We start from the raw sequence: 27518 nt of genomic DNA, 5'->3' as shown, positions 1-27518 counted from the left end.
ACTATTTTTTTTTTCCCCAGGGATTTTTAAATTTTAAATGGACTCAGCCCAGTTGACGAGTTGTGTTGAAATTTGGGATGTTTTAAAATTCTAAAACAAAAAACATCACTTTTCATTATCATAGGATGTTGTCCAAAAAATGGTCTTAACAATGAAAATTAAACATCTCAAATTACAGGGCTGGCAATCCATTCCATATTTTTTTTACAGGTAGTTGAATGGCCAGTAAATAGAAAATAAATTTGACCTATTATTGGACTATCAGAAACTGATTTGGACTAAAAAAGATTTCAGAGAGTAATACCCATCACTCTTTTATTCATTCAATCCATAAATCCCTTTTGAGTACCTACTATGTGCCTGGCAATACACTTTGTCTTGGTGGCCAGTGTCTCTGATCGTCTGTATTTTAAATGCATGGACATGTACTAAACAAAACTTCATGGATGGAGGAATTATATATATGAGATATACAACAGAATCTATATCAGGTCATATAGAATTAGACCTATATGTGGCTAGAGTGTTCCTTGCCTGAATATTGAATGCTGAGCGGGGTGCACTGAAGAAAGGACAGAATGCTGGATTTGGTTTAAAATCTTTCTATGAGAAAATATAAACAATAGTGAATTTGGTGTGCCTGGTTTTTCTTTCTAGAGATGTCATGAGTAAGCTCCTCCTCTCTGGCCTGGGTTCTGTTTTTCTAATCTCTTAGCTGGGGACTATTGCTTATTCATGTTCAGGGGCTCTCTCTTCACATACAGGCATAACTTTTGAAGTGAATAATACCACTTCCCTTCCAAAAGTCTGTTGACCAAACCACGGCTTATATCCGTTGTCTCCACTGCCATTTCAGTGCTTCTGACCTATTTCTTCAGAGCTTTGCTGCTTTCTCAGATTAGTACTTCAGACCTACCAGTGCAGGGCAGTGCAGAGCCAAGAATAACATCAGTACCTGACAGTTGCACAGTCATTCCCAGTTTCCAAAGCTCTTCTTCAAGACAGCTACCGCTGTGGGGCACACCTGGTGGCGCAGTGGTTAAGTCTGAATGCTCTGCTTCAGAGGGCCAGGGTTTGTAGGTTTGGATCCTGGGTGCAGACCTACACACTACTTATCAAGCTATGCTGTGGTAGGCGTCCCACATATAAAGTAGAGGAAGATGGGCACAGATGTTAGCTCAGAGCCACTCTTTCACAGCAAAAAAAAAAAAAAATGGCTAACCTGCCTGTTACCTGGATGTGGAAGAGATGTTGAAGAGCTAGTTGCTTTTACCACAGAAGAACCCACCAAAATAGGATGAGTTTGCCCATCTGATTAATTGGCTGCCATCATAGAAAGCTAGGAGACTTGAACAAACGGGGCAGTATGGGGTGGGGGATGGGGTGAATTGGGAAATATAAAATTCCAAAATGGGTCTGTGTCAGAGACTGCTGCTTAAAAACCAGGTTCAAAACCTGACTGAAGTTTGACTCAAGACTGCCCTCTGTTTACCAAACCTTTTACCTATGACTTGAGATGGCTGTGCAACAAAGAACTGGTAAGCAGAGAACAGTGTGAAGGGTTGCTGGTGGGTGGGAGCACGATCCCTCGGGTCAACATTCCCATGACCCTTGGCGGGCTGGTCTGGCAACTTGCTATTTCTTCAACAGTTTCTCACAGGACAGTTTAATGCCACACATCAGGGTGCAGCTTTTCTCCTCCAAGATCTGCCCTCACAATCTATGTCATTCCAAGCGAGGTGACGTGGAGTTAAAGTGAGGCAGGGCTGACAAGATTTCACTCCTCTGGGCCGATCCCCACCCAACTCACACAGCTTCCGTTTTTTATTCTGCTCAGGCCCACATGACTCATTCCCTAACAACAAAGGCTGAGTAATATTCCCCACATTGGGCTGTTGACGCTGGCTGAGCTGTCCCCTAGAATTCATGTGAATGTCATGCGTGGCTACGAGACAGCATGGCAGGGTGGAGTCCTTAGCCTTAGGTGTTACTTGGCCACTCAGTAAGGGTCATTCCACTTGTGCTCTGTGATCTGCACCAGGGCCATGAGGGGCTGTGTGTTCTTTGTTCATTCACTTATTCAACTAAAACCTATTTAATAAAATAGTACAATGACACTTGCCAAGAATGAATCAGAAGTCCTCATAGCCCTAGAGGAATATACTAGTCCTTTGGGGGGATGACTTTGCACATGAAGTCATCCTAGGGCGTCCCAAAGCCATGCAACGTAGAGACATGCTAAAGGAACACAAGACAGAAAGTGAGAAATCACCAATCTTGAGTTACCTGGGAAGGGGATTGCAACATTCCTTATTACCAAGCAAATGAAAACATGATACTTCACATTCAGAGTGAAAGAGTAAGCTGCCTACAACTGCCAAGTATGGGGCTTGGTGATTTCACCATACACAGTTCCACAATTTACCACACTAAGAAAATAAGGTTTCTTCCATTTCTATTTTTTTCCTCCCTTCCCCTCCTCTGGGTCATTGCCCATATTCTTATTTAGGGGTACACGCAATCTGTTCTGGGTTTGTTTAGAGTTACCTATAAGAATAGTTTCTCCACCCATTCTTCTTACTGAAAAAATTCTGGAAAAGATTTGCAATTTGCAAAGACATAAAAGATTTCCAATTCAGAATGGGGAATAATGACGTTTTTTGCGAGCGTTTCTCTGCAGAGACTCTGGGTTCTACGTGGCAGTGCATGTCTACCTCCTACCCCAAGATGGTTTAAATGTTCCTTTAAATTTTTTCTTCTACATTACCCATGGTTTTTTTGTGTGTGCGTGCTTTTTTTTATTGTGAAATTTTTGTTGTACATTATTGTTTATCAGTCACCGTATAAGTGCATCCTTCCACCGGTTGTGCCCACCCCCCACCCCCCTAGCCCCTGGTAACCACCAAACAGTTCTATCTGTCTGTGTGTTGGTTCACCTTCCACATATAAGTGAAATCATGCACTGTTTTGTCTTTCTCTTTCTGGCTTATTTCACTTAACATAATACCCTCCAGGTCCATCCATGTTGTCGCAAATGGGACGATTTCGTATTTTTTATGGCTGAGTAGTATTCCATGGTGTATATATACCACATCTTCTTTATCCAATCATCAGTCAAGGGACACTTGGGTTGCTTCCACTTCTTGGCTATAGTGAATAATGCTGCGATGAACATAGGGGTGCATAAACCTCTTTGGATTGTTGATTTCAGGTTCGTTGGGTAGATACCCAGTAGTGGGATAGCTGGATCATATTGTATTTCCATTTTTAATTTTTTGAGGAATCTCCATACTGTTTTCCATAGAGGTTGCACCAGTTTGCATTCCCACCAGCAGTGGATTAGGGTTCCCATTTCTCCACAGCCTCTCCAGCATTTGTTGCTTTTTGTCTTGGTGATTATGGCTATTCTAACGGGTGTAAGATGATATCTTAGTGTGTTTTTTTTTTGTGTGTGTGAGGAAGATCAGCCCTGAGCTAACATCCATGCTAATCCTCCTCTTTTTGCTGAGGAAGACCGGCTCTGAGCTAACATCTATTGCCAATCCTCCTCCTTTTTTTTCCCCAAAGCCCCAGTAGATAGTTTTACGTCATAGTTGCATACCCTTCTAGCTGTTATACGTGGGACGCGGCCTCAGCATGGCCGGAGAAGCGATGCGTTGGTGCGCACCTGGGATGCGAACCCGGGCCGCCAGTAGCGGAGCGTGAGCACTTAACCGCTAAGCCACGGGGCCGGCCCTTAGTGTTGTTTAGATTTGCATTTCCCTGAGGATTAGTGATGTCAGCATCTTTTCATGTGCCTATTGGCCATCTGTATATCTTCTTTGGAGAAGTGTCTCTTCATTTCTTCTGCCCATTTTTTGATTGGGTTGTTTGTTTTTTTGTTATTCAGTTGTGTGAGTTCTTTATATGTTATGGAGATTAATCCCTTGTCAGATATATGGTTTGCAAATATTTTTTCCCAGCTGGTGGGTTCCCTATTCATTTTGATTCTGGTTTCATTTGTCTTGTAGAAGCTCTGTAATCTGATGAAGTCCCACTTGTTTATTTTTTCTTTTGTTTCCCTTGTCCGAGTAGACATGGAATTCAAAAAGATCCCTTTATGGCTGATGGTGAGTAGTATACTACTTATATTTTCCTCCAGGAGTTTTTACAGTTTCAGGTCTCACCTTCAGGTCTTTGATCTATTTTGAGTTAATTTTTGTGTATGGCGAAAGAAGATGGTCTACTTTCATTCTCTTGCAAGTGGCTGTCCAGTTTTCCCAGCACCATTTATTGAAGAGACTTTCCTTTCTCCACTGTATGTCCTTAGCTCCTTTGTCAAAGATTAGCTGCCCATAGATATGAGGTTTTATTTTGGGATTTTCAATTATGCTCCATTGATCTCTTTGTCTGTTTTTGTACCAGTACCATGCTATTTTAATTACTATTGCTTTGTAGTATGTTTTGAAGTCAGGGATTGTGATGCCTCCAGTCTTGTTCTTCTTTTTCAGGACTGCTTTAGCTCTATGGGGTCTCTTGTTGCCCCATATAAATGCTAGTATTTTTTGCTCTATTTCTGTGAAGAATGTCCTTGGGATTCTCAATGGGATTGCACTGAATCTGTAGATTGCTTTAGGTAGTATGGACATTTTAACAATGTTTATTCTTCCAATCCAAGTGCATGGACTATTTTTCCATTTCTTTACGTCATCATTGATTTCACTCAGTAATGTCTTATAGTTTTCATTGTATAGGTCTTTCACTTCCTTGGTTAACTTTACTCCTAGATATTTTATTCTTTTTGTTGCAATTGTACATGAGATTGTCTTCTTGAGTTCTCTTTCTGTTAGTTCGTTGTTGGTATGTAGCAATGCAACTGATTTCTGTAAGTTGATCTCGTACCCTGCCACTTGGCTGTAATTGTTGATTATTTCTAATAGTTTTCCGATGGATTCTTTAGGGTTTTCTATATATAAGGCCATGTCATCTGCAAACAGCGAGAGTTTCATTTCTTCGTTGCCTATTTGGATTCCTTTTATTCCTTTTTCTTGCCTAATTGCTCTGGCCACAACCTCCAGTACTATGTTGAATAAGAGCGGCGAGAGTGGGCACCCTTGTCTTGTCCCTGTTTTCAGAGGGATGGCTTTCAGTTTTTCCCCATTGAGTATGATGTTGACTGTGGGTTTGTCATATATGGCCTTTATTATGTTAAGGTACTTTCCTTCTATACCCATTTTGCTGCGAGTTTTTATCATAAATGGATGTTGGATCCTGTCAAAAGCCTTCTCTGCATCTATTATCATTACCCATGTTTTAAAAAAAAATCAACCTCTAACGCAAAATTATGTTTTAAGGACATCTCCCTAAATATACACACATTTAAGTTGGTAAGCCAACTTAAATGAGCACTAGGAAAAAAAACAAGCACAAAAATAGTCCCCCCTCCCCCCCCCAAAAAAACCCAAAGCAAATGACAACAACAAAACTCTAAACAAGGGAGCAATCACTAAGACACTAGGAAAGGGTCATTATACCAGTGCTTTCTTCTGAAGACAAAGATGCTCCCAGCCCCACCCCTTCCCCTGCCATGGTAAAGCAGTGACATTCAGCATCCCGCCCACCCTTTGCTGTGTGAAGACTTCCGAAGGCGTCTCTTGCAGAACCACAGGAAAGCCCAGAAATGACGTCCGGAGAAATCACAGAGGGCTTCCTACACAGCACCTATAAGAGCGATGGCAGATCTGGAATCTGCCCATGAGCATCAAACGTGGAACTACCAGTACCTAAAGAAGCAGGGAAAAATGCAGCAAAGATGTGGGGAGGCAGAAGGAAGCTCAGTCACTCTACAGGAGGGACTTGGGAAAGAAATGGATGTGGGAGATGGGGTGGGGTGTGCGGAGGGGACAGAGCCGACACGGCTGAGACTTCTAAGCCGCTTCTCAAGTCTGAGCTTGCACTGTGCTCCTTCAGGCTGGAAGTGTTCTCTGTGTGGTAGTCATCATATCCCTTTTGCTGCTGAGAACAAATGAGAAGCAGTGAAAGGAAGAAAAATAATCTCCTTAAAAAGATTAGTGGCTTGATTTCACCAATGAGCAGAGTCTACCTGTTTTTTCTCAAGTTCAAGAAACATGTCAGGTCCTCAGCAGAACTATTTGAAGCAATACTTCATGTTTATGTCTTAAAGGATTCGAAAAGGAAAAAAAGTGGAAAGCTAACCCCCAGCCACTTCAACTACAGAACAATAAGCATGGAGTCACAGGTCTGGATTAGAACTCTGGTTCCACTACCACCAAGGCAACTTCTCGATCATGTTGAGTCTCTTTTTCTTCTTCTATCAAATAGGGACTTACAACTCTTGGGAGGATGCAGTGAGATGGGAGAATCCCTGGTCAAAGCACCTGACACATGGTAGACCCTTAATAAACATTACTATGACCTGAATCTGAACTAAAGCTGGACCGGGTCCCAGTCGAATGAATTGCTTCCTTCCTTCCTTCCAAGCACTCTCGGAGGTTGAGCCCTTCTGCCCTTCTGCTCACATGTTGTGTGTGGCCTGGCAAGCAGCCGTGAGCTCTTGCTGCTGAGGAACAGCTGATGCTGACCCCAGCTCATTGGCCTGCCCTGGTCGCAGGGACGAACCTACAGCTTGAAAGGGAGGTATCTGGACCCATACCTGACCAGGGAGCCCAGGCCGGGCACTGAAAGCTGAGGAAGCCACACCAATTGTGCGCCTTTTAGAAGAATTCTCTTAAGAGAACTCCCAGCTTGCTGCTCAGAACATTCTCTACTGCTGTGATTTTTCATTTAGAGAAAGGCCTCGCCTGACCCTTTGTGGTGGTTTTGTAAGTATAGTTGGATTTGTGTGCTGTGTGTAAGCACATGTTTTTATTTAATGCTTGTTTTAAAATGAACAATTTTTTTCACTTACTCCTACTTAATTTAAATATTCCTTTTAAGTTTCATTTTAAAATAGGAAGAGGAGGTAGCAGTGCAAAGAGCACAGGCAGGAGGACAGATTTCGTCCCCGTGGGGGGACCCGAAGCCTCTGTCTCTAGTTCGCTCTGTGACCCAAAGCTCACTTCCTGGGTTTATTGACTAGGAAAGACAGACTTGAAAATCACTAACAACTACTAAGTTAACTCAGGAGAAGCCCAAACCAAGTTTCCGCCACAGAAGAATCTTAATTTTGGCTCAGGTACTGCTGTTTCTAGAACATATTAGCCTTCCATGAAGAGGGCTATCAATTAAAAGGAACAGTTCTCCTACAGAACCGTTTGACATTAGATAGGTCACCTGCCGAAAAGAAAAGGGAATGGGTGATGCCAACCAGAGCTGCAGCAGGTCCAAGACTAGAAAACAGAGTCTGACGCATCCTTTATGATGGATGTTCCAGAGCAGGGGCTGGCAAACTTTCTCTGAAAAGAGCCAGAAAGGAAAGATTTCCAGGTTTGCAGATCATATGGTCTCTGTCCCAACCACTCAACTCTGCTGCTAAAGTGTAAAAACAGCCACAGACAATAAGCAAATGAATGAGCATGGTGCTATCGTGTGCCAATAAAACTATTTTCAAAAACAGGCAGCAGCTGAATTTGACCCATGGGCTGTACTTTGCCGACCTCTGTTTTAGAGGAAGGCCTAACAGGAGGTCAGAAAGTATATGAGTAAAATTCCCTTTATCTTGTGCTCCAGAAGATAAACCTGGTTAAAGTGATTCATTTTCCTCCAAGACCAAACTCCAAAAGGGTTTTCTTAGGTTTAAGATCTTTCTGTTTCATCATCAGCTAAAAAGAGGACTTGAAGATACAAGGTCCTGAAGGCTGACAGGGAAGTGCAGGGGCTGGGAACTGTTATTTCTGTGTGTGTTTGTGTAGTGGGTATTGCAGCTCTGTGCTAGGCATCACTTACTTTCAGAAGTGGATATCCAACTCGATATGTCCACGTCTGGGAATCCCTGCTTTCCATATTCATTACAAATGGTTGTCAAGTCCTGCTTGTCCGTTCTGAGTAAGAGTTTTAATCTTGCTAAGAGTTTGTGAAGCAGTCCACTCTTACATTTACAACTGTGTCACATCAGTATTCCTCACGTTGATCTGAAGCTAGCCCCCTGATAATTTCCTCCGGCTTAACACATATGCAGCTTGTTTCTCCTCGACCTCACAGCCCTGCAGAGAGTTGAAGACAGTGACTGTTTCTCACCGCTTTTCTCACCTAGGTGCTTTCCTCCAGACTCCCCTCCTCCCTTGGGAATTCCATGTGCGGGGCCTCCCTTCATAGCGACATCCTCCAGAAAGACGCCCCCTCCAGCTCCTCTTCCTGGGTTCCTCAGCCCTGTGGCTGGTCTTATGGATTTGCACTCACTCATAGCTGGGTGGTGAAAGCATTCTGTTGTTTCACAGCACGTGTTCTCTCTTTAAAGAATATGTCATCTGAGAACAGCAGCAAACATTTTGTTTCCTTTGGCTTCCCTTTAGTTTATTGAACTGAGAAATTTAGCAAGAAATAAAAGATGAATAAATATTGCTGAATTACTGAAATATCTGCATTAACGTCATATATAAGTTTTCAGCAGACTCGATTCATTTTTTTTAATTTAATAATTAATACGGCAGTTGAGCAATGAAAATGGAATCTCCACTGCATCTATTAATAGTAGGCCTGACAGTAAATTCCTCTCAAGCTTGGAAGAGAAAGTGTTTTTCCTTGCTTGGGTCTCTCTTAGGTTTTAGTTTCTATCACATCCTACTAGCCTAAAAGAATTAGATTTGCTACTAACTGCAGATATAGAATTCTGTTGTTGAAAGCCCATTTTCTGACTGAACATATTTGAGATTTAACCAAAGTGATGTCTTCCAAAAACATGAGTCTATTGGAATAACAGACAAGAAAACATATCATTGCCATCCTTGCTTCATTATTGATTATCCAGGAGAATACATAAAAATAACTCACACAGGGGATTCACAAAACATATTTTAATCTTCTTTTGAAAAAAATCCTACCTTCAACTTTTATGTTTTCATCTTGCCTACCGAAAACATTTTATACTTCTTTTTCTTTGTTAAGCTTTCTTAAATAGCCTTCACATTTCAGTGCAAAGACTAAGGTGAAACCGCCCCAGCATGACAATAATTCCAGGCCAAAGAATACCGGAGTGGATTTCCTTATCTCTTAGTAAGAAACTCATTGAATTTTTTTCCCTTGGGGACAATTAGACACTAATCTCCAGGAGCCACATATGCTGGTTTTGGTCATCAGAAGTGTCTTTCAAAATGCAGGTACCCTTGAGTGAAGTTACAGGCATTCACCACTATGCTCTACACTGAAAGAAACTTCATCCGTTTGCTTGTAATCCTAACTCTAGGAGACTCCTGGCAATTAAGGGAGAGGAGTGGAGTGATGGGGCTGGAGCCAAGTCCCTGGGTCTAGAAAACCACCACAAGTGAAAGCTGCTTACCCCCACGATATGTCTAAGTACCAAATCCAGGCTCAACAATTCACGCCAGGGATGGGAAACCTTTTTATTTGTTCTTGTGCCAGCCCTGGCTTGTCTGGCTGCCCCATTCAGTCTGACAGAACACGTTGACGGAGATAAAGTCATTCCTGGCAACCTGGGGCTCTGCCTGTCCCTGCCAGGCCAGTGCTGTGTGAGGACGGTTGTCCAATGGCCTTTCACACGGCTGGAGGCCTGGGCCTACTGCAGTGGACATATTTCAGTAAATTGGTAATCTGTAATCTAAAGCACTTTTTTTATTTATTTGTTTTTTGCCTTTTAAGCTGACTGCCTGGTTATTGAGACCAGTAACCAAAGAAGTAAAAAACTGTAAGTGTGTGCTTTATGTTTTAACTGAACTCATCCTTACACTGTTTATTCTGGCACCTTGTCAAGTCTTTAGAGGGGAGGTGGCAGCAGAGGTTTCCTCTACGGGGCTGTAGGAGTGCCCCCCAGTAAACTAACTTCTACTCTGTGGAATGGCCACTCCAACCATGGTTTTTCCCTTGAAGCCGAGAAAGTTTTCTACACAAGCATTTCTTTGTAAGCTCAATTAACTTTTACAATAATTTGTGCTTTTAGTTTAAGAACTACAGATGTTGTGTGGGTGGTAGCAAGGGTGAGGGGTGGGAATGAGAGGACGAGAGTGTAAGGATATACACGCCTCCCCCTTAGGAAAATGTGGTAACACTTCCTTTCATGGAAAAAGCACATCAATTTTTAGAATTGATTTAAATCGTTTGTAGAACAACTAAAGAAAGCCACGGCTGTTTGGTTTGGGGGAGGGCAGACTGGGCCATCTCCCAGCTTCCCTCTCTCCTAATGAGACCCAGATCTTTGTGACAGGATTATCTGGAATTGTAATTTTATGCTTGGAAGCAGTCCAAAAGTTGGGTAGCAGAACCTGGCCTTTCATCAAATGCTAGCTCAGTTTGCAAAGGAAATACAAAACCAAAAATATTAAATAACAATTAGGAGTAAATGTTGATGTGCCAAGGGATAGAGGAACTCTTATTAACTAGACAATAAATTAATTTTCACTGGGAAGTGGCTTTTACCATTAGAAACACACTTGCACCCCCTCCCGTCGGTCCATCCATTTATTATTTAGTGTTGATTTGAGGCTAAATGGGGGTGTTTGGGTTTTGCTGGATGTTTGTGGTTATTTCATAGGACAATTCCTAAGTAAATTTTATACCCCAAATCCCACAATACTTTTCATCTAATGAATGTTACATTCATTATACACTCATCTGCTTACAAATAAAATAATATTTACAAAAATGTTTTGTAGGTTACACTTGCAAATAACCTAGACTTTCTAATTCAGGTCTACCTAATACTTAAGCTATTTAAAAAAATCAACCTAATAAGAAAACTATGTACTGAGAATCAAGCCCACTAGAACGAAAGCCCCTTGCAGTCTTTGTACATGTGTCACTTCTAAGCAGTAGTTAATCAGAGCCAGCTCAGGAAACATTTCCCTTCATTCGTCCAGCACATGTTCACTGAACATCTTACCAATGCGTGTGGTGGCCAAGTGTGCACACGCTGGCCATCGGGGCAGAATTCAGTTGCGTTTCAGCACATGGATTCCAGCTCCGGGTGCCTGCCTTTGAACCAGCTCTCAGGGTACTAGCGGTGTCACCTCGGGCAAATTACTTCTCCTCACTGAGCCTCGCTTTCCTCATCTGTAAAATGAGGGTAAAAAGTGCCTGTCTCATGGGGTTGTCATAAGAATTAAATTGTTAATATCTGTAAAACAGTGTCTGGCTCCTATAAGCTATTGCTGTTATCATCATCATCATCGTGGTCATTTTAGTGTTAGTGTGCGCCAGACAACACGTGAGGTTCAGGGACACGGCACAGACAGGACTGATGCTCGTTCCTGCCTCATGAAGCTTCCAGTCCAGTGGAGAGACAGACATTCACCAAATCATGGAACAATTCTGTGCTGAATTGCAGCTCTGATCGTGGCTGTGGGATGCTTTGAGAGTGTAGAAACCTGCCCTAACCTAAGAGGTTGTGGCAGGATTCCTTGAGGAAGGGCCTTTCAGCTGAGCTCTCAAGGATCAGAGGAGCTTGGCCAAGTGTGGGGAGGAGCCTGGGGGGCTTCCTTGTAGGAGGAGTTCCACGGCTGGAGAGAAGTCTAGTAGAGATGAAGCTGAGAGCGCAAGAGGAAGTGTGCGGCAGAGGGGCCAGCTGAAGCGCTTGTGGCTAAGGATCTTAGATTCCATTTTGAAGGCAAACAGAAGCCTCTGATAGATTTCAAACAATGAGGAACATACTCAGATTTGTGTTTTAATCATACTTGCTGCATTTTGGAGAAGGCCCTAGATGGCACCCAGAAGTGGGCATGTCTGTAATAGGGAAACATGAGGATCCTGTGGTGATGGAAATGTCCTGGTTGAGATAGTGCAAGATGCCCCTGTCAGAGAAAACTGGGTCAAAGGTACACGGGACTTCTCTGTATCATTTCTTACAGCAACATGTGAATCAACACTTTTCTCAATATAAAAAGTTTAATTACATAACTTATTTAGAAGCACAAGCTGTAAGGCAGAGGTCTTGCAAAGGACTATCATCTGTAGGTATGTGTTAGCTTTGTGGGAAGAGCCACCACCCGATGCTGGGGCCCACGGTGCTGTTGGCAATGACCTTGGCTCCTGGCAGTGCCCTGGTGACAGGTGGCTCTTTCCCTCTAGGTGGGATAGATGGCACAATAGCTTGTAATTTTCAAATACCGTGATTTTTTTCTTATAAAGATAGAAGCTATTATTTTTTAAGGCATATGGTTTCAGTGGTGCATACTTGATTTACGACTAAGAATTATTTTTCTCTATGCCACGTTGCACCTTAGTAAAATTACATAATCTCCCTCTTCTAACTTACAAAAAGGCCTTGCTGCCATGTGGAGAAGGGCCTAGCAGGCCTCCAGGGGGCTGTGGAGAGACCGGTCAGGCTGCAGCAGATGTCTAGAGGCTCACGCCTCCGAGTGTGGTCTGCAGATTGGCAGCCTCGGCCTCGCCTGGGAGAGTCTGTTAGAAATGAGGAGGCCTGGGCCCCATCACAGACTCGCAGGGTCAGAATCTGCATCGTAACAAGCTCTCCAGAGACGTCCTTGCACTGGGCTTTCCCAGCACTGCACGAGAACGGCGGCAGGGTCGTGGACAGCCCCGACAGGTATCACGGAGTATGAATCAACACAAGTAGGGATGGCATAATTACAGATGTGTAGCAGAGGATGGTGGCAGGAGCACTGACCTTTCCAGGTGGAGATCTGGATTGTTCGAGCTAGTCATGGCAGAAGGGAACATCCAAGGCCTAGATCACAGGGGAAGACACTGAGTTCAGTCTGGACAAGACAAGAGGGGCTGCAAGTCTAGGACAGTGCTTGATCTCCCTGCTAGGGCTGCAGATAAGAGCAGTGCACCCAAGGGACAGTCAGGCGGTGATGGCTCCTGACTGTTCTCCTCTGGGCTCGAGTCAGCCAAGGGCATTGCCCACAGGGGTCCATCCTTTGAGTTAGTTATGCCTGGTCCAAACCTGCATATGATGACAATGCAGATCATAAAAATCCTGAGATCCACGGTATTCATAGAGAGTCCCCTATAGTTTTCCAACCACAGGTTGCAACCAAAGAATATCATGAATAGCACCATAATTGTAGAATTTAAATTGGCAATTTTGAAAATCTGAAAACTTAACAACACGTCAAACAAGCTCTCCAGAACCTTGATCCATTCCTCTGTCGTATTCAGCCTCCATTTTGAATGATTTAGTCAATTTCATGCCTATGGTGCCTATACAGAAACCTGGTAGAGATTTGAAGTGTATCACTATCAACAAAACACGCTGAAACAAAGCTTTTAGATTTGATTGAACTAGTATGGAATGTCATGGGGACATTTTGTGCCAATAGCACAGGAAAAAAATATCAACAAGTCTGGACATTTTAAAACCATGACTGATCTAAAGCAAAGTTTTTTCCTGTAGCTTAAGCCAATCTACCCATCCACTCATCACCATTTACTGAGCGCCACACTGTGCGCTGCCCTGCCCTGAAGAAGCTCAGTCAGCAGCAGAGATAGAATGAGACCCGCTGGAAAAGAAGTTAAAGCAACTGCTCAAACTGCTGATTTCTTCCTATTCCTAAGGAAGGATAGAGGGCATCTTAAAAAAAAAAGGTTCCTAAAGGATTTGATGCTTGAGCTGTATGGTGAAGAATAATTTGCAGTTGTGCAGAGGAGAAAAGGGGCGAAAGAGCAAAGGAAAAGAATATGAGAAGACACAGGAGTGGGAGGCAGCGGAGAGACACAAGGACGTCTGCTGAGCAAGTGAGGACCTCGATGCCAGTGGGAAGAGCACCTCCAGAAGTGTGCCAGGCACTGATTAGAAGGAAGGGGCCACACAAAAAGGGCTGGCAGTTGCCTCCAGCAGGGGTGGGGAGCGGGCAGGAGGAGTGATGGGGAAGACAGCAGCATGTGGGCTGGTTAAAAACGGGAGTGAGACTAAACAGGAGCTGCTAGATGAAAACTCCCATTATCAAAGCACGGGATGACGGAGGTCTGGTGCGCTCCAGGAGGGAGGCTGAGAGCTGGGAGGGAAGGAGGTGCGAGAGAAATGTGGGTGTTGGGGGTTTTAGAGGTGGAGCCTTCCCGGTTACGGTAAGGTCTCAGCGGGCTCTTAGGGAGGAGATTCCTTTGGTGAGTTATATGCTCGTTTCACAAAGTCTACTTAAGTAAATTGTTATCGTTTCTTCCACAAAGTGGGCTCAGATTCCACCCTATAAATCTCTTTTGGATAGTAAAGAACTCCTAATATGGATTAAAGAGATTCTAATGGTCTGAATTGAATTTTTAAAATCAAATAGGCAGCATGTCTATATTAATTTTTAAAAATTTTATTGTGGTAAGACACTTAACATGAGATCTATCCTCATAACAAGTTTTACGTGCACAATAAGTATGACTTGAGGGAATCAGATAGCAAGGAACCACCTGCATAAAATAGACCCTGACAGGATGCTCCCCATTCCCAGTCACGCCAGGATGACAAATATACTTGTTAGATGACAATTAATTACCGCCCACACTTGACTGCATCCCTTAAATGCCTTTTTACTCTGGTAGGGGGAAGTTCTTCTAATATTAAGTTCAATGAGTTGAAGTTATCCAGGAAAGCTTGGTAATCTAAAACAAAAGACAAAAACCACCAATTACGCTGAAGAGTGTTTTTAACAGTGATTATAACTAGTCTGTTTTTAATGGTAATTCTCTGAACCCAGTGTTCCTGGAGAGAAAGAGTAAGCTAGGTAATGGTGGTTGGGCAGGGGGACACGGAAAGGAAGACTAGAGCAAAAGAAAGCATGGCTCCAGGCGGCTGTTTATGAGGACAAATGGAATCTCTAGAAGGCAGCACCTTTTGGTTCTTCCCATCAAGGAACACACAAGGATGCCTAAGACATTCTTCTAATGGCCAAGCGATTACCTGAGGAAGGGGAGCACATAATGGCCTTGAGACATGTTATATCTGTCATGCTCCAGGTCTGGGAGGAGCAGTGGTGTCATTTTGCACCTCCTCTGTTGAAGTGGCTTCTGAAAGAGCAGAGGCAAGCAAAGGAGAAGAGGCAGATTTTTCCTGAGAATGCCTGCTGAAAAAGTTCACTTTTTCTTTGGTCTCAGAGTTTTATCCCCAAATCTACTCATGGCCATAAACATCTAAGCACTCAGAGGTTTGGATCATATGTGCTTTCCAAAGAGAACAGTGTGACGGATTTTTGTTTTAATGTTCATTTGGGGGCTTCATTCCCCTGTGCAGTCTGAGACATTTCCCTATGTTGTAACACTTGGATCTGGTTCATGGAATCTTCCCCGCTTACAAAACAGATGACCTCTCACTGGAAGATTCACTTATCTTCTTCCCTCTGGCCCTGTAAACCAGTCCAGCAAAGTCCTAACTTGCAACAAGCAGGCAATTCACTCTACCAGAAAACACAGTTATCTAATCTCCCAAAAATGACACCTGGCAAGTTTCTAACCATAATGCCATTTGACTCATTTCCATCAACATTTCTTCTTACAAGCAATATTAACAATGCCTTTTAAGTCTGAAGGCACTATAACCAGTGGAAAATAAAATAATAATAATATGCAGCCTGATGAGCAGCCTCCACTCCAAATGAGTGTTTGAAGATGTGCCAACAATGTTCCAAGGAGAATGAAGGCGTTCATGCACATTCATCAAATGTTTATTGGGCCTGAATACGTGCCACGCCCTGTGCTTGCTGCTGGAGACACAAACGGTCTTTGCCCTCGAGGAGCCGACGGTCTGGGAAGGAGGACGGAGCCTGAATGCTGCAGGTGAGTATTTCTCACACCACCAGTGCCGAGTGGACTCGCAGGGACGATGAGTAGATGCCTCTTCAGATAGCTCATTTCCACATAATGTCCTCACTGTTGTCATACATTCTTTACTAAAGTGAATAACTTTCAAATGAAAGAATGGAAGCAATTTTTTGTCAAACCAAGAAAGTACTTCCTTTTGCCATTAGTAAAGTTGCCCAACACCCATGTAGAGAGCTGAGTTATTCATACAGAATACCAGGAAGTAGACTAGTCACAAATAAGCCCTCTTTGGCCATCCACGTGTAGAGGGACAGCCTTGGAGAGCAGGCTGTGTCGTGTGCCGTCAGCGAGTACCGGAGCTCATCCTGCCCGTGGTCCTCCTGCCCAGGAGCACAGCACCTGAACTCACAGAGAGACACAGCAACGTGAGGAGAAACAAGAGAGAACAGCTTGTGGCGGCCCAGGTGGATGACCCTGGATCCATCCAGAGTCGAAAGAAACAAAAAGATTCCCCACCTGTATCTATCCACTCAATTGGAACACTGACCTCAGCAACAGTCATACTTGGGAGCTTATCAGACCCCTTCTCAAGCCCTAATGGGCATATGAATCACCTGGGATTTCGTTAAAATGCAGATTCAGAGATTCTCAGGGGACCTGAGATTCTGCATTTCTAACAAGCTCCAGGTGGGGGTGATGCAGGATGCATTAGGGAGGTGATACAGCCTCACAGGGGTCACGACTGCAACAGAGTGTGTCCTCCCAACAGGAGCAGCCATCAAAGACACTAAGAAAGAGAGATCAAGGAGACAGGGAACCAGGACAGGGCGGGGTCCCCAAGGCAGGAGACACAAGCAGATACCATGTTTCAAATGCTGCAAAAGGGTGGGACAGATAAGAGGGAAAGGCAGATACTAATTTAGCCACACAAAGATCACAGTGGTAAATCCTTTGAACCTTTCCCAGATGAGTTTCAGTGAAGTGGTTAGAACAGAGAGATTATATTCTGAAGAAATTCAGACATTGAATAGGAGGAGAAAATGCACAGTGATATTCTCTTCTCACAACATCTGCTGGGATAAGACCATCTCTGAATACAGTGAAATTTTAGTTGCCAACTGTTAAACATTGTTAGACAGGTAAAATTCAGTGCCAACGTTATTTTCATATATTTTTTTCCCAGCCTTACTGAGGTATAATTGACAAATAAAAATTGTATATATTTAGGGTGTACAATGTGACGATTTAATATATGTACAAATTGTGAAATGATTACCACAATCAAGTTAATTAATATATCCGCCATCTCCCATAGTTACCATTCTTTGGTGTGTGCTGAGAACACTTCAGATCTACTCTCTTAGCAAATTTCAGGTATACAATGTAATATTATTAACTATAGTCACCATATTTTTAAACACTCCAAAGACTGCATTGGTGTCAGGCACTTATGTCATATCCCACTGTTATCAAAGAAAGGGAGAGTCTGGCTCTCCATTCTGAGTCTATAATCTCACTCTGTTACGTTTCACAGGAAAAGGATTTGTAGACCGTGCATACAGGGAAAAAAGAGTACTCAATGTGTTATTAGAAGTCTTTCAAAAGGCCTGTAGTTATTAATTAAAAATGAATTTCATAGCATTCATATTCTTATCAGATTAGACATATAAAATTGAGTCTTAATAATGATACATGTCTTTTCTTGAATGAGAAACATAGTAATGCTCTAATTGTACAATGAGCAGTGGGGCAGCGGGCAATGGTTTCAGGCTTACTTGATCCCCATCCTTTTCTCCCTGACTTTGGAAGAAAGGTAGGATTTGTTAAAAAAAATAAATAGATAAAAACTTTTAACAAATTTTTTATTAAAGCTAAACTCTAGCTTTCCAGTTTGAATTTTTAAAATGGAACAAATTAACCAATTTTCCTGCTAGTTTGGTCCTGAGAAAACAGTGACAGGAAGAATCTGGGTAGCATTTCAAGCTGTTGGGCCCCCTTCTAATCTGCCACTTCAATACTCAGCCCTGGGGTCGCCTGCCCGGGAGCCTCCTGAGGGAGCAGCCAGATTTTGGCCCCCATCACCGCCCCTCGGCACTTGTCCCGTGGCTCTGAAGGATATATTTACTTGCCCCTGTGCCTCGTGGATGTGACATTTCTGAGGGTAAGCACAGTGTCTATTGGACTTGCTGCAGCCCTGCCTGGCTGGTCGCCGACACACGTGGGAGGCTGACGTGTGTTTGCTGATGAACCCAAAGGTGCTGAGCCCTTCAAGCAGCGGGGAGCGGGTGTGCACCGGGGCAGCTCACCTGCCGGGACCAGAGTGGGGACATTGGGTTAACATTAGGATGGGTCTTCCATCACCCACTGGGCTCCCCTGCTCTAGCATTTCTGCTTAAAACTGAGGCAACTTCCTTCTAAGCATTTTATGAACACAAATAAAGGAATCAATAAAAATTTAACTTGTGCTAGAGACTTTAAAAGCTACTAATAATGTAGAAGTATAATTATAAGGCAATTCTAAGGCTGGATTGACAGACGGAGTCTGGGCAGGGTCAGTCCACATTCAGGTCCTGGTTTTCTTCTTTCTCCTCCCTCTAGGCCCAGTGCAGCACAGGCCCACGTCTCAAACTCACTCCAGTCTCCCCAGCATCAGCGCTGAGGTCCTACCTGCAACACAGTCTCAGTTTGTCTGTCTGCATATCCAACATTTTCAAATGTCCGAGGCCTCACATAACACTTTACCAGTGGTTTTCTACAGCCTGACTAAACCCCTCACACTCACCACTGCACAAATGCACAAGTGCGGAAACCTGAGACACGGTTTTCTTCATTGCTCTCAGCGAGATGCCTATGTGGCTGCCTCTGGATTATTCTACAGAGTTCTTTTAGTTAGGGCGGGCCATGTTCCACAGGAATGTCACCCTCATTCAGAGCTGCTTCTTCAGGGTTGCTGTTACTTTCCTTGGATCAAATTTGTGCCACCCCTCCCCACCCCCGCCTGCTGCAGCAGCCACAGCCAAAACTCCTTCCGTTTTGACAAGTTGCCTTGTTTATTTTTTGCAGCTTAACTGTAACATGCTTTCTAAATGTGGGAGTTAGAAAGTATGGGTTTTCCCAGAGGATATGGCCCTCTCTCCTAGACTATTACATCTTTCATTGGGTGCTATCTCATCCATTCACACCTTCATTCAACAAACATTTACTGATCTAAAAAAGTGGCAAGAAAACCTTTAACTACAATCCTACCCCACTTTATAAACCATTTGAAACAAAAGAGAAAATAAATTTCCCTTTGAATTTACTGAATAGTTAAGTCATTGGTATGGGAGACATGCACAGCAATCTTTTGGGGTTTATGGTGAACAATCTGGAAATTACAGTACCTGCATATGTCACAAGTTATTTTCATTTTCATTATTGCTTGAAAACAGATTTATGCCTTAATTATTATAAAAGGCAACAAACACTGTGGGACTAGCACTAGCAACAGAATCAGAGGGTCTGTGTTCCAGCTGCCTCTAGGCCACAGCTACCTGTGGGGTCTTGGGAGAGTCATTCAACCTCTCTGAGGCTCAGTGGCAGTTTTAGCGGAATTGTTGGGCTGGATGATTTCCAAGCTCTCTTTTAAGTGTCAGACTCTATGATTTTAGGAATGGCCATGGGAAAACTATGAAAATTCATCTTATCTAGGAAGAGAACAAAGCAAAAGAGACCCAGTGTCGGTTCATCATCCTTGGTCACAGCTGATTGCAGCCCATGGCCGTGCACAAAGGAAGGAAGCTTTTCTGGAGCAAATATGAATTTGTGTCAAAAAAAAAAAGAATCTGTAGAGAGTGGAGTATAAACAACAAACCATTATCAAATCTAGTATGCCTGAGGGCATTGCTGTTTTCAGATATTATGTCATTTAATCTTCACTCAATCTTGTCCTTTATTTCCGTTTTACAAAAGGAGAAACTGAGGTTTACCGATCTTAAGTTACTCCACTGACAAGGGGCAGAAGCAATATTCAAACCCGTCTCTGCCTGGCTCCACGGCTTGTACACTGTCCAAGGCCCCATGCTGCCTCCTTGGCATTAAAGGCCATATGTATCAATTCATGAAAGTTAATTAATTTTTAGAGAAGGTTAATTAATATTAATTTTCATCGTTAGATTTCCAGGGAGCAAACTCATCAGAACAGCTAAAATGAAAAAGTCAGACAATACGTGCCTTGGGGAGGATCCAGAGCAACTGAAACTTTCAAACAATGCTGGTGGAGTAGAGTTTGCTGAAATCACTTTGGAAAACTTTTTGGCAATATGTACTAAAGCTGAGCAAACCCATACCCTATGACTCAGCAATTCCACTGGCAGGTACCCAACAGCAAAGCATACAAAAGTGCACCAAGAGACATGTGCCACGATACTCATAGTCTCATAATTGCAAAAAAAGAGAAACAACCCACACACCCATCAGTGGGAGAATGGATAAACACAGCATGGTATGCTCTTACAATGAACTATACAGCTGAGAATGGAAGAAAAACGACATAGAACAACACGAACAGATTTTGAACACATAATGTTGAGCAAAAGAAACCAGACACAAAAGAGTACACACTGTATGATTCCATTTATACAAAATTCAAGAATAGGCAACACTAATCCATGGTGTCAGCATCAAGACAGTGGTTACCATATCCCAGAACGAAGCACAAGAGGCTTGTCGTCCTGATCCGGGCGCTGGTTACAAAAGGGGGTTTGGTTTGTGAAATCTGTCAAATTGCACATCTTTGATCTGTGCCCTTTTCTGACTTTATGTTATACTTGAATTGAAAGTTTACTTGAAAAAATTCTAGGAAAGCTGCTCCCTATGAGAAAAGCTGCCAGGGTGGAACAGAATCCCCCATGAGGAACTCAAGTTTTCAGCAGGGAGCTGGCAGAGTGCTTGGGGCTGGCAGAGTATCTGAATGGGAGAGCACTGAGGAGGCCAGAATGATGTGATCCAGCTCAGGACCCTTCATAGCCTCTCACTAAGTTATAAGCAAAAGGTGAGGTGCTTGGTGTGATTGGATTCCTTGTGGAGAGCTGGCAGGGGGGGAATTTTGAGCACAGTGTGGGCACAGAGGTCTCAAACACCTGTCCTAGAGCAGAAGTAGAGAGCAGAAGGCTGGGACTCTGCCGAAGTTTGAGATCCGGGGATCTACCTGCATACAGAGTTATTTAGATGAAGAACATGTATGACTTTCTTGAATTCATGCTGCCAAGTCTTTCTTTGCCTGGGTAATCTTTCTTTTCTAGCATGATTAAGATATACTTACAGGTGTCAAACAAGTCAAGTTATAACAATAACCATGGCTCCACATTTTTGCCCCCTATTCCAAATTGAGTAAGCTAACACAAAACACTGAACTCTCGCTCAGGAATACTTTTATTTCCAACTTCACATTCTCCAACTTCACATACTTATCCATATTACTTGGGAAGTGCTGTGCGTGTGTATGCATCTTCCTACACATAACCTGCTGTCATTTAAAACATAAAATTATAACAATACATGATTGCCCTGAGGATTATAAAGTTTACTGATGTCATTCTCCATTCCAGTTATGCAATCCAGGAGCCAACCAGTCCAACTACCCAGAGACACTGGCATGTTGTTGTAGGAATGGAATTAGACGGGGACGGAAGGGCGCACAGGAAGTTCTCCTCGTAATTGACAGACGATGTAAATAAACGACCGGGTCCTGATAGCAGCAGCCTCATGTAGGAAAGGAACCTGTGGGTGGGAAGTGAAACCTGTGGCGGCCATGCCCCTGCTGCCCCAGCAGCCCCCATACCAGGGGCTCGTGGTCCCCACAGTCTCCGCCTGCAAGGAGGCTTCCAGGAAACCCTTGAGATTTAGCGATCGTGAGTCACCCTTCCATCCTGAGACTGATTATAGAATCTACTTTTAAAAGACAGAATAGCTAAAATCTTATGTAATGATAAATATAACTTCTTAAAATGTGATACAGGACAATACCTATTTGTTAAACAGAATTCATAAAAACAGCAACCACTGGGGCCGGCCCGGAGGCGTAGCAGTTAAGTTTACGCTTTCGGCTTCGGAGGCCCAGGGTTTGCCGGTTCAGATCCTCGGATCCTGGGCATGGACCTACTCACCGCTCATCAAGTCATGCTGAGGCAGCGTCACACAGAGAAGAGCTACAACTCTACAACTATGATACACAACTACGTACTGGGGCTTTGGGGAAGAAAAAGAAAGAAAAACAGGAAGATTGGCAACAGATCTTAGTGCAGGGCCAGTCTTCCTCAAAAAAATACAGCAACCACTGATTGAATTCATTTACTTTATGTGGGCAATGTGCGTGGTATTTTTGCAGTAATCCTGGCAGGTAACATCCTTATCCACGAGCCTTTAAAAAGTGATCATGCCTGTAAAGTGTCTGACACACTTTTATTGTACTTTTGTCTAAGTATAGTCCAGAATGGCCATGCCTTATTTGTTAAATCAAAGAGAAGGTACTAAGTGTGGAGAAAAAAGGAAAAAGCCACTAGTAGTATCTTTCTGGAGCAGTGTTTCCTGCCCTGGCTACACATTAGAGTCCCTCCCACCAAGGCAGCACCTGGACCCAGGAGATCAGGACGTGGGGCGGAGCCTGGGCCTCAGTGTTTGTGCAACTCCATGTGGCCCCAGGGCTCCTGCAGGAAGGCATGTGTCCTGCTTTCTGGCGGTTTGTGGGCATTTGGGTGGGACTTGAACTATTATCAAAAAATCCTAGAGCCAAAACATAGTGGTGCTTCTTATCAAAATACCTTGGTCAAAGCTAAATATTCAGGGATGTTTGTATCAGAATGTTGAACAAAAGCTAGATTTCTGAGCTATGTTTTTGGATCAATAGTGAACCTAATGGAAGCTTTCAATGAATTTCCCCTTTTGATTCCTTTTCGGAATGGTCCATTGAAAAAACTGTAAGACTGTGGAGAGATGATTTACTTATCTACAGGGCAAAAACATAATATTTATACACATCAAAGACTTTTCACATTTTTAGAGGAAAAATGAAATCAAAGCCACCCTCCTGCAAACAGATGGGAAAAGTGAGAGCTAACAGGTGTTTTCAACTGTCCATTCACTTGGAAAACAAGAAGGAAATTGCCTGAGTGCGAGGTGATTTGACTAGGAAATTTTTGTGTGGATTAACAAGTTTACTGAACGCTCACTGCTCACTATACACGAGGCACACACATTATCTCACCTAGTCACGACACAATGAGACGGAGTTAGCAGTATTAACAGCATGGTGTCATTATTAGTCAGAATGTTGAGGGAATGAGTTGTTCTAATTCACTGAACTCTCTAACTGAAAGTTGAGTAACAAAGCCTCTTTCCAATTTGACTTTTGAAAACCTTTTGAAGTGTATGGGAAGGATTGTTCTGCTGCCCAGACAGTCTTCTTCATACTGGTTCCAGGGTCTAGTCCAGTTACCTCCATCTTTCCACTCAAAAGTGTCCTAGTTTGGAGGGAAAATTATATGGACACCTTGAGTCTACAGGACATAATTTTATCTTCCTTTGATGACATCTTGGGATCATCATGCTAAAATCGGTACCTATGGCAGAAGACCACGGCTGTACTCCAGGGACTGGGCTGCAGTTCCAGCATGACCGTAAGGCTGTGTTGTGTAATGAAAAGTACACAGGCTGGAGGTCAGGAGACAGATTCCAGGGCTCGGCACAATGCCACTAAGTGCCTGTGTGACCTGGGCCACTCAGAGAAGCCCTCTGGACAGCAATTTCATAGCCTGTACAAGGACTGTCAAGATATCACATTTCCAACAATGTTCACATCCATTGTTTACTTTTCAATTCTAATGGCAAAAGCCTGAGAAGCATGTAGGACAACCCCCATCGGTTTTCATGTGAGGCTACTGATGCACAGATGGGTGGCCCAGCTCTGAGCTGGCTTTCTGATCTGGACCTGCCCTTCCTCCATGCTTCCCTGTCTGCCAAGGAGCCCGCCAGGGAGCCCCCAGGCCTCATTCTGAGGCCATGTCTAGACAATGCTAAAGCCCTTGATTGAAAGTGACAACCCCTAACTAATCATCTGTTTGTTATGACCCCAAATTACAGGTTGAGCAGTAGACCTCTCCCACCAGCTGCCTCAGCCGCCTGGCTCCTGTGCTGTCACGGTTGGCCCGAGGTTCCGTCCCCGCCACTCAGGGCACAGAAGTCTTTTATTGCTGCACTCGGAGCTGGGATGAGAGAAGAACACTGAGCTGCAGCAGTCAAAATATCATGACGAAACCAGCCTTAAATCAATGTTGACATCAACGTGAAATATCCGTACATCATGAGACACAGAAGGCTTGAAAACTGTCCCTTTGTGAAGGTTTTTGCACGTAATATAAAGGAGTAAGCTGTAGAGCACAGGTTAAATTCTTGTCATTATTGTGTTGGTTTTTTTTCACCCTGAGAAAGCCTATGTAAAAGGCAGCTTCTATGCATCAGGCAGAACGGCCTTTGCTGCCCTGTCACCTATGAATCTTGTGCACTGATCAGCGGAGGGTGTTTCAGGTGAGGCTGGAGATCCCAGGGGTTGGCATCAGTCCCGCCTTGAGTTTCAGTTCTAGCTCTGTCATGCACTGGCGGGAGATGTCAAGCCCATCACTCAGCCTCTCCCAGCTCCTGTGTCCCCACCTGAACGTCAACTGTGGGTGGCTCCTGGATTAAGCAAGATAATGTAACAAAAGCTGTTAGCACAATGCCTGGCACAGAGTAATACATAATCAGGAGTATGTGTTTCACCTCCTTCCTGCTTTGAAAATGTCTCCTTTTATTAGCATGATCCCAAGCCCTCCTAAGTGTGGTATTTATATGGTATTTACTAGTGGGCTGCTAACATAAAAGGCCAGGGCTTTTACAGAAGATCTCTCTAATATCAAGGAGCCCAAAATGCTTCTCAGGCTCACACTGGTCTATTCTGATCTTATCTTAATTAAACTTATTTAACTGAACTCATTCACTCCTGAGGTAAAGCCAGCTCACACTTCAAGTCAAGGAATTCATTTCTATGGGATTTTATTCAATCTATCTAGTAGCAATATTTTTTTTAATGTTGTTTTAGACCACATTTTGGGCAATTTTAAACCTACTAATACATTTATTGCTGCATTTTATTCAAGAAGGCTGGCAGGTCGTGCTTGGAGCCTGTCTGAATTGGTTATAACAACAGGTTCAGGAAACTGAAACCCAAGTCTAATAAAAAAAGGTGTGAGGGAAAAAAAATCCAGCAAGCAAGCAAGAGGAAACTTGCCTAGTTGGGCAGCTGCTCTGAAACTGGTTACTGTGGATTGCAAATCATACCCTGGTTGATTGAGCCCCAGACCACAAAATGTCTAAAGAATGAAGCAAAACACTTTAGTTCTAGTGCACTTTGCTGTAAGATGTGAGTCGACTGGAGTCAGCAGACCCAGCCAGGCACCCAGAAGAGCATGCTCCACTTAATACTCTCACCCAGCTGGCAGGATTTCTTGGGAAGAGTGCAGTCAGCTGTCTACCAGCGTTCAGTGATTCCAAATCCAATTTCTATGGTTTCTGAATCAGTTCCTGGGATATAAATGGAAGGGGGAAAAACAACAATGATGCTTCCAAGAATGAAAGCAGTGTAAGTCTGGAAACCCCCCAAAACTCCACTTGCTGGAAGGAAGCTTTTCTGAAGGCACTTGAATCCCCTTCATTTCTGCATAGTGTCAATGGAAAATGAAATCACTCCCTTCCTGGGTTTGAAATGCTTCTCCAGCTACTTCACACCTGGGCCAAAAATCTGCCAGGGGCCAGCTGGTCATTGTGCAGAGTCTGGTGGCTGATGGCCAATGAGGGGCAAGAGAAAAGGAAGTTTGGCTAAAATTGGTCCCCCAAAAAGTCTGAAAAGCAATATTTGAAATTTGACTTCCAGATATGAAAGGGAAGCAGCATAGAAACCCAGTAATGACAGGAGAGGGAGATGCCTGGGTCCTTGATTCTGTTCATGCAGCAATAGTCTCTTATGAATTTCTTGGTTATGGATACATGTTAATTGAGCTATAAATAATATCATAATCTTAAGCCATTTAAGATTTAAAAAAAAGCCCTACAAATCATTGAGGTTGGTGCCAATGAAAACCTTGGATTGTGCCCAATCTCTGCCTGCCTTTCCTGGAAGCAGAAGGCAAGGGAGGGCTGCACCATGCTGAGGGACTGTACCCGGAAGGCTGGGCAGGCTGGGCTGCAGCCACCCAGACACAAATTTCTGTTTCATTATCTACTGGGATGAGCAGTGATCAATTCACAGAGACATCTATCCCTATAGAGAAGCCTTTTCTCTCACCTAGGCTACATTCCTATGAAAGTTAAAAACATCTCTCTCTTTGGACATTCTCATAAGATTCATACGGATCTCCTCCCCTACCCTCTTCTCCAACAAAATCTTATAATCACACTCTTAACAATACATGTCTGTATTATTATATCTAAAATGTTTCTATCTTTTTGTGTGCCCTCACCGGTTTTCACATTTGGTTATCTCGATAACCTTCTTGGGTGTGGAGAGGTAGCTAGCTGAGATCATGCATTGCAAATGCACAACCAACCTTGACTAGGACTGGTTTCCTCTTCCTTCTGAAGTTCACTGGAGAACTATTTTGGTACTCATTCAAAAAGAGAATGGTTTTATATGTCTGTTTTTGTTTGTTGAAGTACCAAAGAGGCCTCTTTGTCCTGCAAGTAAACACATGCCCACAGTCCTAGGCCCAAAGGATTGATAGAATCTGTCCTTTGAGACACAAGTTTACCAGGAGGAAGTATCATTTTAAGGTCTGAAAGGAATGAAACCTCTGCAAAGGTAGTGCTCTGACTAACAGTGGCTCATATGGGAAAGAGAGCAAGCCTTTGAAATGACTCCTTCAGGACTTGTCTTGTCGTGCTTTCTGCTTGGTCTCTGGGGACCGGACTACTGGCAACCAGTAAGCAGCAAGCACTGCGCTGGCGCCTTACAGCAGGCCCTGGCATCTTGCGAAGAGGCCGGAAGGCCGCAGCTCAGGGCAGAGTCAGCCTGAAGTCACTGCCACCTGGGAACACAGCCCAGTGCCAGTCTTCCACTCCTCTAGATACTCCTTACAAGCTTTCCAACAAGAATGTAAGCATCCTGGTTTACCTACAGTAGCATTTGATACTTGGGAAGAATATAAGCCCTTGTCGATACCCTTTGTTTGGATTACATTAATATACTTTATGTGGAAAGAGACTTTAGGTGACTTTGCAGATCCTGTAATTTAATCTTCTACGCACATTAATATCCTCTCTTTCTAACTTCAAGGCCACGGAGTTTACTGCCTAGCAAGGCAGCCTATTCTTCACTTGGGCCTTTGCTGTTTATCCTATTAAATGTTGCTCCTTCCCCCTCCCTTCCAGTCACTCTCTATCACATTATTCTACTTTTTTCCAATGGGTTTGACCTTGTTTTTTGATATGTTCACTTCTGCATTTTCCTACTTCTCAACTAAAATGCAAGCTCATGAGAGCAGGCATCTCCTCCAAGTGTGTTCCTGCTGCCAAGGCGGGGCCTAGAACACTCAGGCAGCCAGCCCCTTTGTTGAGCTGAAACAATCCCAAACCTAAGAAAGCTGAACTTTAAGTCAAACTTTGTTACCATTTCACTGCCACCCATTCACTGTCTT

General features: G+C 43.5%; 1 protein-coding gene across 4 annotated transcripts in view; it reads right to left on the bottom strand.

Moving 5' to 3' along the window:
• Window positions 1-27518, bottom strand: part of EGFR (epidermal growth factor receptor) — a 199262-nt gene that overhangs the window by 81230 nt on the left and 90514 nt on the right. The window contains exon 1 of one of the 4 annotated variants that reach the window (XM_058534827.1): window positions 7885-7997. The exons of the other annotated variants lie outside the window; for them this stretch is intronic. The gene's annotated coding sequence lies outside the window, so the exon portion shown is untranslated. Of the gene's footprint in view, window positions 1-7884; window positions 7998-27518 lie in introns of those variants that run through there. 4 annotated transcript variants of the gene reach the window in all.

Source organism: Diceros bicornis, chromosome 41 (genome assembly GCF_020826845.1).
Source record: "Diceros bicornis minor isolate mBicDic1 chromosome 41, mDicBic1.mat.cur, whole genome shotgun sequence".
Taxonomy (NCBI): domain Eukaryota; kingdom Metazoa; phylum Chordata; class Mammalia; order Perissodactyla; family Rhinocerotidae; genus Diceros; species Diceros bicornis.
The sequence above is the reverse complement of the archived record's forward strand: the minus strand, read 5'-3'. Positions and strand labels throughout refer to the sequence as shown.